Source organism: Halyomorpha halys, unplaced genomic scaffold, assembly GCF_000696795.3.
Source record: "Halyomorpha halys isolate HHAL.00 unplaced genomic scaffold, Hhal_1.1 Scaffold304.1, whole genome shotgun sequence".
Lineage (NCBI taxonomy): Eukaryota > Metazoa > Arthropoda > Insecta > Hemiptera > Pentatomidae > Halyomorpha > Halyomorpha halys.
This window is the reverse complement of record NW_027116688.1, coordinates 499907-515609: the sequence shown is the minus strand read 5'-3', so window position 1 is coordinate 515609 and position 15703 is coordinate 499907. Positions and strand designations below refer to the sequence as shown.

The window sequence follows — 15703 nt, the reverse complement described above, 5'->3', positions numbered from 1 at the left end:
AAATAAATATGGTTTTGTTTATTTATGTTGTTCTTTGCTGACCGCACCCCCGACAAACTTCTCCAATCATTAATATACGGTCAACTATCTACACCTCATTACAATTTTAAACAATCTTTTATTGTTATAATATATATTATAGTTATAATATCTAGATTAAACGACATAAAAAGTTGATTTAGATATTTTAAGTTTAACCTTTACCTTTGTTGCCTTTTGTTTTTGATTAAATAACATCCTGAAATTTAGCAGGTTGAAAACTTTGTCAAAAAATAGATTTTTTTGGCTATTGCAAAATACCTGATTCTTGTTCATATGAACCCAACATTCATGTAACGTTTCGGCCATTTCTTTTGAATTTTCCATTTAACTATTTTTCTTTTCATAATAGAAGTGATGTGTCTTCGGTGCAGGAGTGCGACATATGTTTCATTCAAGTTTTATAATTTATTACAATATTTAGATTTCCATTTATCATGATGGTTTCTAAAGGTTTTCTTCTAAAAAATATTCTTTCCTTTATACTGTATTCTTTCAAGCATTTTTAAACAAGAAAGAATATAGAAAAAAAATAAAACATTAATTTTAATAGTTTAATTGTAGGAAGATAGTCTGGGTGGCGGTCAGTAAAGTTATCAAAATAGTAAAAGAAAACTATTTATTGTTAACCAATGTTATGTCCCAATTTGCAGGGCTTCTTTTTTTGTTATGAAAATTAGTATTTGGCTTCTAATATCACCTGTCTAATATTTACCGACTTTTATCATAAAAGTTTCATTGAAATCATCGATCCTATGTGCATCGCTTCCCCTTGTCAGCGACTATTTATTATATTGAAATGAGGTTTGGTTAGTTAGTTTTAATCAGTTAGTTCCAATGCTAGATATTAGAATATTAGATCTATTTTTTAGTGGTACACACTTAGTTCTGTCGTGATAGTAGACTATTTGTTGCTAACTTGCAACAATGTATGTTATATAAGTGATGTCAGTTATATAATACATAGATATAAAATATTTGATAACATTCATTATCTATTATCAGTGGTGAAACAGTTCCATATTCCCTCAGGAAGATAGCGACATGTTTTCGACAGAGATAGAGATTGCTTCAATCTTATTTTAGACATGAAGTTGGGAACAATAACGAGTTGCGATTGGAGACATGAAATAAACCACAGCTGCAAGTGTCGAGTAGAAACTGAAAATACACTAAATCGATTTTCCGCAAGACTGGAAAGGTTTCCTCAGCAACAATATGGCGCTGGGAGAATAACGACAGGTTGGCCAAACTCTGGACCCAATTGGGGTCGATTCGCCCAGATCCTAGCACAAATTTTTGTAGGTTATTACTTGATATCGGACGATCAGGAGGAGGGATGTGAGTCGTGTTATATGGTGATAATTAAACAATAATAAAATCACAATAAAATTTTGTAATAAAAGTATATTTTTGATTTTGTAGTGAAGATGGCTCCTGTAATTCGAATGAATTCTTGCCAATGAGGGTTTCCAAGAAGTTGGAAACGCAGGGAGCAGTTAACGCAGTCACCACGAGGTAGCGCTTCAACCAGCACTCAGGTCAAGGTATCCATTAACGATATAAATATTTTTTTTAAAAATGTTTATTTAATATTATAAAACAAAACAATCTATTAATGATTAGAACTGTCAGCTCTAAGCTTTATCCATCCACATTCTAACAAGATAAGAGATAATATCGTGCAAAATGTTCTTTTTGGATTTATTATTCCAATCACTTTAGTCAAAATCACTTTAACCCTGGTATGGCTTCTTCTCTCTTGGATTAACGTCTTTTATCGAGAGAGATATGCTATAGGACTACACAGACAGTAGTAAAATAGGTAAAAAAATAATAATATTTGTTTGTACTTATTATCTAATAATAAATACAAAAAATTGTGTACCCTTAGCCACAAAAAAATAATCATGGACAATATTTCTTTGTATGAGTGAAATTGGTGGAGAATTATATGTTAAAAGATTTAAAGTTTAATTTTAATAACTTTTTTTTTGTTTTTCCACTGTCTAGTTATTTCTGGCAGGGAGGAGTTATCTACAGGTTAGCACCTTATTTTAACTACGGTGGGAGGGTCAAGTATTCATTTCTTGGGAACACCACGAAATAAAATTCAATCTCCCGCACCGGGAGCATAGGTATATGCCTTAACTCCCTCGGCTGCATAATTATATATATATAGTTATTTTTAATTACTTTACGAATAAAAATAATTACATTTTATGATTCCAAAGGCTTAATGCGACTTGTGATATTTATATCGTTTCATTGATATCAAAGTTAATGAGGAATACCTAAAAATGCATCTGCCATTCATGAGAAGAAATAAAATTAAATATTAAAATAATGAGTCTAAAATAAAGTGAGTGTTTTTTTTTTAAAGAGGAAACTGGCTCAGAGTAATTTTAATTTTTGTGAATTTGAGTGGAAAGATGAGCTAATGTAGAACCCCGCCTTATCGGTTCCTCTGACTAACCGGCTGCATAAAAAAACGAAAAACAACCGATTTCGGTAGATTAAAATAACTGATTTTTGGTATAATATTGGAATCTTGATAGATCGTTTGTAGACTTTAATTTAAAAAAATAAATAAATTGTTTTGGATAACCTGGATATTACATTTTAATTTCTTTAATATATGAATTAAATTAATATAAAATATTGAGTACAAAATAAAATTAAGTGATGTCTAAAAAAAAAACTTTAAAAGAAAGTAATAAATTAATTGTGATTTTTGGATATAGACAAAACTGAACTACTCTAGAATTCAGCATAACCGGCTGTAAACAGAAAATATAAAAAAACTCTGAGCTCAGTGAAATACAATAAAATTACCGAATTATAGTGTACTATTAAAAATTTGAAGATCGTCTGTAGACATGAATCCTGTATTTAATCATTTGTTTTTAAATTAGTTTAATAGCTTTAATCACATCATATATTAATAAACATACAACCAGCATATTAATTTTTGCATTGTATTTTAATTTTTATCAAAAATTCCAATTAAACTAACATTTTTCATTAACACTCTGCATTAAATGATTCTCCCGCTTAACTGGTCGGTCCAATTAGGTCGGATAAACCAGGTCCTACTGCATATTTAGTTTTTATTTTCCTATAAGATTTAATCAAAATTTAGTTGTGATAGTAGGTCTTAAAGATTAATATAAAAATATTAAAGATTAATAAAAAAATAAAATAAAATGGAAAAAGAACAATAAACATAAAAAGATATCCATAAACGATTATTTTTCTGAATCAGAAGTATAGGTTAAGCTAAAGTTAAAGTATAGGTTAAGTTAAAGCTAAAGAGATACATTCAACAGGTATGCAATCAACAGGTACCTGTAGAACCGATTTGTTCAATCCCCGAGTACACCAAGCTACGACATGTTGGACCGTTCATTTTGTCACCCGACAAGTTGATGAAATAACTCGTAGTTCAACAATCCGTAGAAGGAGAGCGGTAAGGTTGATAGATTGTTAAATGATGATGATTGGCGGAGACTGCACCCCCCTCCCTTACCCCTCACCCCCACCCTACCAAGGGGGGAGGGGGGTCAGGGCCGCCTGCACACTGCACACAGCCGCAGTGACCATGTCCCTTCTCTGTGCTCTGTGATATCAGTAGTGTCTTGTCTTCAGTGTCCCGCTTCTTTTCAACCGCCCAGCCATATCATCAATATCAACAACCGTGGACTCAGGAACCATCAACATTTTCGACGGTAAGTCGCCAAATGTCACGTCAAATCTTTATCCATCACTGTATCTTGTCTTCTTGCACTCTTTATAGTCAAACCTCTTCAAACGTTTCAAGACAAGTCCTCTTCATTGTTCATCGACATTACGATAAAAGTGTAATGAATATACCCAAAATCTAAAATTAACAATTTTTAAAATCCTGTTTAAGTCATCCTGTACATTGCGCGGAATAATCTGTCGTGATACCTTATGTATTAATAATCATATAAAAAATAAAAACACTAATTCATAATAGTTAAAGACTACGATGTAGAAGATAAAGACTAAGACACGGACATACGAGGAAGAACCATCACTAAGTCACTGATAAGAGAAGACAGGACACTCCTAATTGCTGTTGTGGATCCGATTTACAATCCTTTGTATGCTGAAGAGCCTAATGCCTCTCTGACAGATCTAGATCCAGTCACATCTGAATCCCCTGTCTCTTGTTCCATTCTTCTAATCCTTGCTAGGCATTAAAGTCTCCGGGTTATTAAGTGCCTTTCAGCCTTCGTTTCTCAACAGTCATTTAAAAGTACATTTAAATCTGTGTTACATCTTTATTTTTTTCCCCCTTCATTGGCATCTAAGAGCAACACTTAACCAAAATAAAACACCGAAGAATAGCTTCAAAACCATTGTCATAAGATAGATTTAAAAAAAAAAAATCTCTTCTGTTTGTATGTTTGTTCCACTTCGACCATTAAAGTCACCGTAAAATCCGTTAAACAAGAATATAAATTTTAATTCAGTATAATATTTAATATGTATAATCAGAACAATTTTCTTTTCACTCTTTAATCTATTTAGAAAACTATAAAGACAACGTTAAAAAAAAATTATATACTCGATTAGAAACAATTAATATTAAGTAGGTAGTTGTATATTAACCCAAAGTTAATTTTCCGTGAGTTATTAAAAATAAACTTACTATTTTGGGTTTTTATATTAATTTATAAATCAATTTACACTTTTATAAATATTTAAAAATAACAAACGGTAGTTTTATTCTAGAGATAAACTTTGTTTAAAGATCTGCATTTACTATAATCAAGAAATAACGTTGAAACTATGATTTAAACATAATATCCAACATTTAATAATTTTAGCATTAAAATAATAAGTTATTTTAAAATAGCATCTATTTAAAAAATAAATACGTCTAAAAATAATTACTTCTATTCCTCGTCGAAGCGACTTGTTGCTAGTATTGTATTTTTAGCCAATATTAATTTTCATTGGATTAATGAAAGTAAATTTAATTACATTTTACAGTTAGAACGTCAATAGATATATAAATGTAATAAGTAGAAATATTATTGCTAAGACAAAATTCGGAAATTATTTGCTGAAATAGTAGAATTTAAACTTAACCGTTTTTAGTTTTCCAAATAAGGTGTTTGAACTGTAATTTAAACTGAAGTTTAAACAGAAATATTTGCATATTTTTTTTTTAAATGTTAAGTTCAATAAATAGTGTATTTTACAAAATTAAATTATTTCATAAAATTAAATTATTGATCCTATTTAAATTTACATAAAATAATGTAAAAATTGTTTATATCCGTAGGCGATAGTTGAGCAAATGGGGTTCTTATTAGATTAAACTTACTAAACTCTAAACCTCAAATTGGATTTGCTGATAGCTATAACTAGAATTTAAATTTTAAAAAAGTTTGTACTATTTATTTTCCTAAAATTGAGATTTATTAACAACCGTTAATTTATAATAAATTTGTTGGCTATATAAGTTTGCTATTTCAAATTATATTATTCATTTGCTGACGTACTAATACTGAGATTTAAAATTAAATATTTGAAAATTGAATAAACAAATGAAATGTGACTAAGCTAAATAAAAGCTAACCTCGAAATATGTTATTTATGATAAAATAACTAATTATTTCTAAAATCACAAATTCATTAACAATAATTTAATGAAGTGTGTACTAATTTTTTCGAATTAGAACTGGAGTATTTAACCCCTAATGCAATAAAAAGAACAAATGACTTTTAAATCTCAGGACACACTCCTGCACATAACAGACATTGTCATTAAAAATTCTGGCGGGAATAGTACAGTGGTAATGAAAATAAATTTTTTTTGTGTTTTCTTCACTTTTTTGGTTTAGCTTCTTGGTGTGTGTTCCAACTCGTCCAAAATATTTCTTGGTATATGAATATAAACAAATACAATGGATTTCAATATAATTATTAAACAATGTATTAAATTTTCACTAACGCTTATTGAATTGAAACATTCTGATAAATCATTATTCTTATTTATGCTCACACGTCTAGTGATCCATTCCAGCTAAGTTAAGAAAAGTTTACTTGGAATTTTTTTTTTTTAATGATTTAATTGAACGCATCGTGTATAAGGAAAAATGTTTGTTGAAGGTTAGCTAGATTATTTTCAATACAAATGGGCATTCATTAAAGAATTATTCAAATCGCAATAGTTATTAAATTCAGGAAACCGAATTAAGCAGTCATCACATTCCAAATCTTCTGTTTTTAAAAAGTTTAATCGTAGTGAAAACATTTAAAAATTACTGGTTCAAAATTTTTATAGTGGTTTATCATATATTTTATAGGGGTTTATCATTGAAAGCGGTTATTTATAATATATAGAAACAATTGTAAAAAAAAGTTTTTCTTTTACATATCTTGTAATTAAAACGATGTCGTTAAGATATAAGTACTATCAAATAGAGTATTCTAATAATTTGATTTGTTTGCACTAAAATCGACATTTATTCAAACAGAGACTCCATACTGTCTGTGTCCATACAAAATTTAATAATTTTCGAATATATAATTAAAAAATTGTAGGTAATTTATATTTATAACAAGAGTCGGCAAAATATTGATTTCTACTATATTTAAAAAATATATATATTATCCAATCGTCTTTTAAGTCCAATAATACAAGATAAAACCAAAAGATAAAATTATTTTTAATTGGTGGCTCCTAATTCGCTAATTTGTAATATATTTCGGCTTCTTATCGCATCAGATATATGTTGATACTTTAACCTAAATGACTTTGTCTCAATAATCAGGGCCGTCATGAGCTAAGTACTGACTTGGGACAAAATAATACAGCGGGTCACACAATATAGCATGTGCTTAATCCAGTCAATGATATTAGTACATAAATTTAGGTTTAATGTAAACTAAACATACTAATATATAATACGTACTACATATAATAATCATAGGAGTTCCGTGTTCAACATAAAATACAATTTTCTTACCATATAAAATTACTGTTTATTGATAGTTTAAATTTTTAATAATTACTTAAGTAAATTTTCTCTGATAATCGAGTCAAAATTAAAATGTCTTGCATACCTAGGACTAATTAGACTATACTTTATTTTGTATTTTAGCCACAGTTTAGAAACGTATTTATAAACATTTTTGTTTTCATTATTTTGAGCTTGAATTGTTTCAAAACACTCACGGAATATTATTGAGTAACTAGAGACATCGGAAATTAGTTATGCGATTCGCTCAAAAAATGGTCACCAAGCTATAGACTGACTAATTGAATTTTGAGCTCAAATTATTTTAAAGCAATCAAAGGATCTCATTTATTAATTTTAGTATTCAAACTTGGGAATCTGTTGAGCTGTTTGCTCAAAAACAATCAACAATTCAACAAATGCAACAATCTACAAATGAGCAGGTTATGAGATAACCTTTGACATAAATATCCTCCTCGTAGTAGGGTAGTTACATTATGATAAGAATAAGTTATTATTCGTTCAACGAACTTTTTGAATTTATAGATTTTTATAGTCATATTTTTAGGGCCCTCATTGAACCCCCAAAGAAGTCCGGGCTTTGGGAATTTTACTTCTCTGGTCCTATAATAGGATTAATTGTTTTTGAATACTGTCATAAAACAATAATTAGCTTCTTCATTAAATCACTGATTCTCAATTGGTATAAGTAATGGTTAATTCACGTGAGGTATATTCTCAAGTGCCTTGGACAAGGTGTTGCACTTGTCGCCCAGGTACAAGCATTGGCACTGCTTGTTAAAGACTGTCTAGAGGTTTGCTAGACTGGCCGGAAAGATTAGACACACAATACGGTGCTGAGGTGTTTCTTACAGTGTGAGGTACTCTTCTTAATTCCTAAATTCCTTTATTTCTATCCAATGTTGGTATTGAATGTCCTCTCTGTAAAGAACGAAGTGTCTATTCGTGTACCTCATTAGTGATATACTTCACAGTTCCATTACGAGATTTGACTATCACCAAACTCGTGTTTGGTCAAACTCAAGAACTGCTTATGAGTTTAGTGAGTTTCCGAAAAAATTAAAAATCTAACCATAATGAATGCATTGCATCCCAGTGCTGTAATAATCGCTATCATTTCAATTTAGAAAACAGGGAAAAAACGATTACTTAAAAGTTGAGGCTTGAAGACGCCTGTAATCCATAGTTTTGAACAGTTAGATCCTAATATAATTTTATTCAAAGATCCTCTTATCCAACCCCTATAATGAAGTGTTAAATTAATATAAAATATATAGAACAAAACAAATTGAAGTGAGGTCTAATGAGGTGAACTACTATATAACCCGCTGTAAAAAGAAAATTAAAAAACAAAAATATCAAAAGCTGCATGAAATACAGCACAAAATCTAAATATTTGTGTACTATTAAAAACTGAAAATATCGCTCGCAAACTTAACGTGTACTTAATGATTTTTTTGAAAAATTGTTTTAATAGAATTAACCACATCATGTATTAATAAATATATCACCAGCATATTAAGTTTTACAGTGTATTTCAATTTTTACTGAATATAACATTTAAATTAATATTTTTCTTTTATACATTCTGCATTTACGGGCTCTCCCACTTAACTGAGGTTGGATAAGCGGGGTTCTACGGTATATTTAGTTTTTATTTTAGTAAAACAATTTATCAATATTTAGTTATATTAGCGGGTCTTAAATCAATAGTTTATGACAGTTGGAACCGAATAAAATTTTATTTTATTTTAATGATACTCTTATCTGACCCTCTGTAATGAAAAGGATCCTCCTAAAATATGAAAATTGAAAAAAAAACAATTCCTCTTAAATACCTGATGCAACTTACAAATATGCCTAAACACGGGGCATTCATGAACCCTCTGGAAATAATTATCAACTAATATTCTTTTATCAAAATAGATTTTAATTAACATGAGATCCTACATTTTAAATTTTAAAAAAAGGTTGGAATTTTCAAATTTGTGAAAATGTGTAGTTTATGTAATATCATTATATTTCATCAGCGCGTTTTAGTATTTTGAACATTAACTTCTATTATTTCAAAAAACGGATTAGTTTACAATGATATAAACAATTTTTTAATTGTATCACTTGTCAGTTTCCAATTTATTCATTTAATCAGTTGAAAAAAGTCCGAGTTTTTTGAGACTTTGAGTTTGCCAAAACATGACCTTATAGCCTTTCACGACAAAAAATAAAGTACACAAAACAGTCGTATTTTGCAAGTTTAAAAATAAGTATTCTGTCTCGTCCCACCCTGTGCATATTGGAGTATGGCAAAAAGTTACAAGCTTGACAAATATTTTTCATTTTATATTTTGTAATATTTACAAAAATAATGTCATAATGACATCTCGACGACCACGTATTGGAAAAAACTTGTTTAGAATCATACAGTATTTAAGAATATTTTATTTTATTACATTTAAACGGATTTGTAACAGTATAGAAGTTAAGAGTTATAATCGAACACTGAACTACAAAAATTGGTTTATTTTTTTCAATTATTTATAAAACTTTGTATAAAATGGAGTGTTTATAGAATACTATTTATTTGTAATGGATTATGATATTTCGGAATGATGGCAAGCGGTAATAAAATTTATAGAGATCTTGAAGAGTTTACATATTAGAGAGTCCTAAAAAAAGCAACATTTTGTTTTATGGAAAATGTACCCTGTTTCCGAGTATTCCTCATTATTTTAACTAAAACATTTATTTTCTTCCATTTTTTAAAGCACCTAGGAATATTTAACAATCATAAGAGTGCAATGAAAAACTAAACGGAATTGTAGAAAAGAATCTCACGATAATTAGAATAAATTACAACTGAAGCTAAACGAATTTTGCAATATTGTTAGTATGAAAATTAATTATAATTATATACATATTACTATTAGTGTTGTTCATATTTTTCATTGTATATTTCTCATCGTAATATAAAATATGTGGGGAGTCTGCTCATTCACAATTTCTACATTCCTCTCCTAACTGTGGAATACAAAAATTGTTTGCTGCATCTTCCTTCAGTAATATTGTTTCCATTTTCCATATTCTATTTTCCATTCAATTTTTTTGTGTATTTGGAAATATTCAAAAAACTAATAAGTTTACATGGGAAATTGAGCAAAGTACTCCAAAAATAATTTTTGAAAATAATTTTGTAAATAATTATAAAGTTTAATATACATTGTCATTGCTAATAATGGTAGGATTTAAATAATTTATTTATTTTTTAAATAGAATTTCGTTATCTGTCAAATGATTATTATATTAATAAATACTTTTTTAGTCATTCCCAAATAAAATTCCATTTTTTCATAACTTTTTCCTGCCTTATCTCGTGATTGTATGAAGCCAAGAGATCTAAGTGTCAAACAAAAAATATTTATTATAAAACCTAAATTTTATTTAAAAAGGGTGTAAGGCGTGAACAATCGTATGCACACCTACTCTCTAATTTAGTATGGTCAGCCCAATCTTCTGTTCTCGAGTCATATGAGAACTGGGGAGAACAATTTTAACTTATTGAAATTTAAATAATTTTCTTTGGAATATGTTTAGTCAGTCATGGATTTTGTTTCTCGCCCTTGTAGTTTTTTTCCTACAATCTTCTAATTGCTTAAGCATATTTCTTCTGTACATTCCTAGTATATTCCTCCACTGTTTTATTGGTACTTGATAATATTTTAGGGAGGGCCGCCCATAGCTCAGTGGATAAGACACAGTCTTACCAATTTGATGTCTATTGGCGGTGCCGGTTCGAATCCGGCCTGGGTCGTTGACTTTTTTCATTGAGTGGTGGTCCCACAAAATGAAGAACTTTGACCCCCATCCATGGTTAGGCAGTATAGGACTCCAATGGGAGTCTTGGCCGAAAAAGAAGGGGCATTTTCACTTAAACCTCTTTCTGTTATAACCCTATTAAATTTGCGACAAGAGCATATAATAATGTCCCGCAAAACTGCATGTATTGGATTAACTTCTATTTATTTTTTTAAATTTATTTATTGACATTTACAACTGTACATAAAATACAATAAGTAAATTATAATGTCATGTAGAGAAACTACCCATTGGTACCTCTCTAAAAACATTATTACAATATAAGGTCTCGAAGCCATGTTCTTTTCAGGTGTCTCGGAGGAGTGTCAGGAATGAAAGAGGAAGCAAGGTTAGAAATCGGTTTGAGTTGTTAGGGACTTTATAATGGAAAAAATTATATCTGGTTCGGGCTAGATGGTTTCATATGGAACATTTAGGTTTTTGTGGATGATTTTATTTGTAACAAAGTAAGGAGCATTGAGGATTTTGGATTGTATGGATTGAGGAGAATGTGAAGGTTTAGTGGAGCCCCAACTCATGTAGATCTGTCTTTTGTAATGAATTGGAAGTTTGGAACGTTTTTCTAGTAAGTTCTGTAATAGTCGGATTCCTCGCGCAGTCGTCTTTTCAGTCTTTTGTGAGAATCTATTTCTCTATTATTAATCTATTAATTTTTAATTATTTTTTCTCTATTTACAAATTAATCTATAATATTTATCGAGCAGTTAATAAATTAAATAACTTTGTATTTTTATGAAAGGAATCAAAACCAGTAGCTGATTGTTGCCTATAAATCCAAACATATGTCAGTAATGTCATATGTATCTTTCGACCCTCGACATATGCACGTCTTCATCAGAGGTTAATACACAAGATTATAAAAAAAAATATTATAAACAGTGGTAGGACCATAAAATGACATAAAAATATTTATTTATGTTTAAACACAAGTCTTATGATATTCATTTAATTTTTATTGCTAATTACAACCATTTCTACTTGATTGATGAGAAAGTGAATTGGAAACTTGAACGCCGGTTGGTGAAAGGTGACTCGGATAGAACAGAAGACCGAAGAGCGGCCTTGGTCCTGCGGAGGAGCTGAGGATGGTTTTTGCCCTCAGCGGTCCGTGCCGAATCCGGTTAACAACAGAATTAAGGAAGCTACCTCAAAGAGGAGAGAAGATAAAACAGCCAACAGCCGATAGACAATGGAAAGATATTGATGGCTCTCTTATGGAGTTATCTCGCGCCATGGTAGCCACATGTCAGCGCACCTTCCGCATCGTAGTGTCAAACCGGAGCAAAAAATATCGAGGCACCAGCTGGCCTTCGGATCTGTCCCCGATCGATTGGCTTCTGTCTCTACCCATCCACTTTGTCCTTATCTCACTTCCGAAATATTACTATACTATCAATATAATTTTTTGCGAACTGTTGCTTAGCCGCTAAGTATTTCTATAAGTTGTATACTTCGACAAATCGCGATCTTAGAGAAACAATTTGGTTTCTGCTATCAATTGAATGCTGCATAAATGGACCATCATCCAAAAGATTAGCTTCAAAGTTTTAATGATTTTAGTGCTTGATTTTATATTTTCTTGCATTATTCTATTCGCTCTCTACCGATTAGTCAACTATTAAGGGTTCAATAAATATAGCAAGACATTTTTAATAATAAAAATTGGTTAAAAAAAAAGTTTAAGCCTTTTTTGCATAGTGTTTTAATAAAGTTAATATTCTTCATATCTTGGTTTTTGTTTCATTAAATAGAGAGAAATTTGTCAGTTTTGTACTTATAGGATTAGTAAATGTTGATTGCCAAAAACTGTTTTAGCCCCGTAATTAGTGCTTTACACTAAGAGCCCATTGGAGTCAGACCCTGCCCCCTAACTGCTTTGATCGAATGTGTTATTAGGAAACCAAACAGGGACCAATATTGACCATTTTAGTGAAAAACAATAGTCCCTACTAGAGTTACCCTGGCCAATGCAATCATTACCCAATCAGCCACCTTACTCCTGTGATACATAAATTAAAACGAATTAGAAATGAACTGAGAATTACGATTGCTTCAAAAAAGATTGAGCAGTTTATCACTGATGTTGATAGAAACCGATTTATCTAAATAAAAAACCTTTAAGAATTGATTCATGATTTACATTATACAAATTCCGGAAAAGTACTTCTTGTAATTGTTTAATTTATCTTATTGTTGTTCGTTACTTTTCAAACATGTTTAATTTATCTTTTTATTGTTTGTAACTTTTCAAACATGTTTAATTTATTTTTTTGTTACTTTTCAAACATGTTTAAAGCCAAAAGTTGTTCAGAAAATAATCAACAAAATTTCTATATCTTTAAGTGCCCCTCCCACTTGGTCAAAGTCAATTGGTTTTATGGTTTACTGGTCAATGGTTTAATTCATAAAGGCATGTTTATCCGAACTTCTGAATCGACTCTATTGAGTGCTTTTGAATGAGATTTCTTTTTCCTGTAGGAAATAATCCACCAACACTCTCACCCTTTTAACAGATATTGTTATTCCAACTTTCGATCTTTTGGATCTTGGATGTTTGAGCTAAATAAATTACCTTAAATTTCATTATTTAGACATGTCTATAAGACATGAAATAATTATCTTCAATAGAGGAAATCTTATTGCATCTCTAATAATCTCATTGTGTTCAAATATTTTATTAATATAAATTTATTTTTGCTAGAATCTTACACATATTTTGCTTCAACTTGTCTTCCTTTGTTTATGAACCATATCTCCAATTCTCTCTACTCTTAATTTTTCATTGGGATCCGTTTAATCCTTCGACAAATCTGTTACCGTAATAACATAAAATAAAAACATGTAATATGTTACTATAAAATCCTAATTTTTGTACTTATTTGAATCCTTATATAGAAATTATTATAATAAGAAACTCGGTACTTATTTTTAGTAATTTAAATTATTGAGAAGTGAAAAAAAATCCTTAAAAATACAGTTAATTTTTATCTAATTCTGTTACGTCACAATCTCTCAAGAAGAGAGCGTAACCTTTTTTTGTACCCTTCATTAAAAATAACAATTAGTACTTTATACAGATATAATACCTGCAATGCATTATATATACTTTACTGTTCATTTCTGATGTTTAGGTGATATTTGAAAGTTTTTAACAGACAAATTTTTAAACATTCTCCTTTGCCCCAAGAAGGGAGTAGAAGCGGTCCATTTATAATTAAATTTCTCATCTTTTACGGGATGGAAACTGCTGGTTTAGCTTGACGGCACGAATCAGACGTCACTGGGCAGGTTTGACGTCTTCGGTGTGGGCGCCACACATAGGACCGAATAACGAACCTCTGTATTTTAGTGTATAACTTTTTTTAAATCGTTAGATAAGAGATTAAATGTCATCTGAAACCATTGCAAGAGCTATTGTTTAGACTAAAAAAGAATAATATACAGAGCATTAACTTCTCACTTGACAATAACATATTGTAACATTATTTAGAGTACATAATTCAATCCCAAACAGATCCCTTTCAATATAGCCCCCAATTAAGGCTGTTTAATCATTCTTAGTGAAAGTTTATTACGATTCAATGTTTAAATACTGCTTGCTCAACAAGCCAAGGACAATTCGGAAGGAAGGTTTCTTAATTCCATATTTAATAATTACAGAATATATACTGTATTTCTTCAGGATTAATTAGTTAAATGAATATTGCATTTATTATCAAATACTTTTAAAATAATAATAATTATAAAACGTATAGCTCTTTTAAAGTTGTATATATATATATTTAAAAAAAAACTGTGATCTGTCGGGTAATACAAGAAATGAAAATATGTTTAGTAATGGTTCATAATTACGCGTTAACCAAGTGAGGGCCCACAGTCAATGAAGGAATGAATGAAAAAAATGATTTTATTATGGAGCAAAAAATGGTGGTTCCTTTATTACGTAATCCAAACTAATGATAAATGTCTTGCAAAATATTTACGAAATTGTGAAATAAAAGTTAAATGTAATTAATGTTAGGGCTATGCAGATTGTTTACATTGAAAGGATGGTTTGATTATGAATTAGGTGACGGAATAGGTGTTGTTTATTGTAGGAAAGAAGGAAAGAGGATAGGGACGGGAAGAAACTTCCTGAAGGAGGTTACACGATTAGTGAAGGATTTTCTGAAGGAGGCGGTTCTATGAGGGAGCATATATAAAATTAATTAACAAAAGTAAACAACATACTAGTTAAAATCATTATTTTTGTTAATATTTGAATAATAACAAATACTTCAAGATATAAAAATTTAAACATTAACAAAAGGTTGATCACAGGAGTTATTGGGCCCAATAGATCTTGTGCCCCCCAACAATTTGAAAACTCAAAAATTTGGGATATTCAAGAGCTTACTTCCAACTGCGAAAATGGTGGTCAAACATTACTCAAAGAAGTTATCACAAAAAATTTAGAGCAGGGTGGATCCATTTGGTCAATACTTTTTTTTGTCCAGTCTGCTCCATAAAAAAAACTTAATTGGACAAACTGGACAGCACTATTAGTCTTTGATCTATCTCTATCTACTTATGTAGATGACACCCCGAGCGCTATTGGTGGCAGGTATGAGAAACACTGTACTGTGTAACTTATTAGTTTTCTGTTTATGTGGTTAGTTGGGTAATTTTTTGTTTGTTTTAGAGGTCTTTTCTCTTGTCTTTTTCTAGTAATTATTTGTTACAGAAGAATGATTATAATTATTAATTGCTGGGGAGTAAAGTATTTCCAAGTT

General features: G+C 30.0%; 1 protein-coding gene across 3 annotated transcripts in view; it reads left to right on the top strand.

Moving 5' to 3' along the window:
• The first annotated feature begins 3617 nt into the window (after positions 1 to 3617).
• Positions 3618 to 15703, top strand: part of sv (shaven) — a 187257-nt gene continuing 175171 nt past the window's right edge. For all 3 annotated transcript variants that reach the window (XM_014421119.3, XM_014421117.3, XM_014421121.3), the window contains exon 1: positions 3618 to 3767. The gene's annotated coding sequence lies outside the window, so the exon portion shown is untranslated. The remainder of the gene's footprint in view (positions 3768 to 15703) is intronic.